The sequence below is a fragment of the Microtus ochrogaster genome, linkage group LG4 (genome assembly GCF_000317375.1).
Source record: "Microtus ochrogaster isolate Prairie Vole_2 linkage group LG4, MicOch1.0, whole genome shotgun sequence".
NCBI classification, from domain to species: Eukaryota; Metazoa; Chordata; class Mammalia; order Rodentia; family Cricetidae; genus Microtus; species Microtus ochrogaster.
In genome coordinates this window covers 35,674,523-35,676,286 of record NC_022030.1, presented here as the reverse complement: position 1 = coordinate 35,676,286, position 1,764 = coordinate 35,674,523, and positions in this window count along the sequence as shown.

Below are 1,764 nucleotides of genomic sequence, written 5' to 3'. Positions count from 1 at the left end.
GAGAGGCCACTGCCCTCCCACCAGGGCAGGGCATACTTCCTAACCTGATGACTAGAGTCAGGTCACCTGAAGGTGACAAACATGCAAGGGACATACTGCCCAGGTCAGCTGGAAGGATATCTGTGGAGTATACCGGGTGCTTTTTGATTCCACCAGCCTGGTTCTGGGAGCTAGTCAACTGTAGTTTTGGCATGACCCCACTTTCAAACCTCTGCCCCAGGGAGGATAAGACACCCACCCCACCCCCACCCCTGCCAAATACTTTTCTGGGGCTTGGAGTATAACACTGACTGAAACCACAAGGGGACACTCAAGGTAGCTTATCAGTGTTAGGGGGACAGGGTCTTTGACTGGACACCATTTGAGGGCTTGGAGTTTGCAGTCAGTCTCCTGACTCCACCAAGCAAATTGTCCTCTTGGTCTCGAAAGAACTGTGTTGGCTCCTTATGTAAACAAGGGGTGGAGGCACATCCAGCCCCACTCTTAGAAGTGGAATAGCTCGGTCAAGGCTGCCCCCACATCACCCCTTCTGTTTGTGGAATGGAGTATCACCAGAACCAGACAGATATAACCCCAACCCCTGGGGGTCCAATTTGAGAGACTAAGATGGGAGAACCCTACAATCTACATCAAGAAGGACAAAAGGAACCCAGGTCATCAGGATTGAGAATGTCTTCTAGGATAGTCTGGTGGACAGGCCACTGGACACCAGAAAGTGGCAGTAACCTTAACGCCAGGTCTCTTCACTCTTTATTTTTTAGACAGGATGTCAGTACCCCAAGCTGGCCTCACACACTCCACATAGAGCCAAGGATGACTGTGAACATACGATGCCTTTGTCTCCCGACTGTTGGAATGCCAAGTGCTTTCCACCAAGCCCAGTCTTCCTCCCTCTCATCCTTGCCTCTGGGTCACAGCATGAGCCTTGGAGTTCTTCCAGAGTCTGAAATGGGGGCCCCATGGATTGCCAGCTAAGAGTGCACACGAAGACGTGAGAGGCTACTGCTAAAGGAAGCCACGTTTCAGTGTTTAGGCTGCACCTGTGGCTTATTCGCCACTTAGCTGTGCCTCTCACCCATGGAAGGAGGGCAGGGCCACTTGATTTACGTCTGGGGTGACTGGAAGCCCCTCTCCCGTAGATGGCAGGACACCTCTGTCCACCTTGGTCCTGTACTGGACGGCTCAACCTTTGAGTAGCCTTGTTGGGCTAGCCTAACATGTTCCTGCAGCCCCCTTAGATTGGAGCTGAGACAGAACTGCGTTCAGCAGTGTTATGTCTACTACACACACACACACACACACCTCTACAGCAATAAAGCCGACCCTAAAACATGGCCAGTGCAACTGACAGCGTCTCTTTATGCTTAATTTGGATCTAAATAGCCACACCTGCATGGTCTCTGTTCTTGACAGCCTCGCGTCTTCCCGAGCCGCTCGGCACCACCTGGCCACGGTACAAACCAACCGGAGGATTCAAGAGGGAACCGCGTCAGCGGAACCACAAGAATCGTTCCCGAAGTAAGAGGACCGACTGCCAAGGCCGCCGGCGTCCCTAGGAAAGCGACGGTCCCGCCTCCAAGGCTGTCCTCCGAGCCGTACGAACCAGCGCAGCGCAGAGCGCAAGCTGAGGACGCGCAGCCGCCCCGGGTGTTCCAGCCTCGCTCTCCGCTGCACCGCTAGCACCGCTCCGGCGCACAGGCCCCGGGGCCGTACACAGCGCCCCCGGCGGCAGCCGAGCCCAGCCCGAGCGGGGCGGCGCACGGC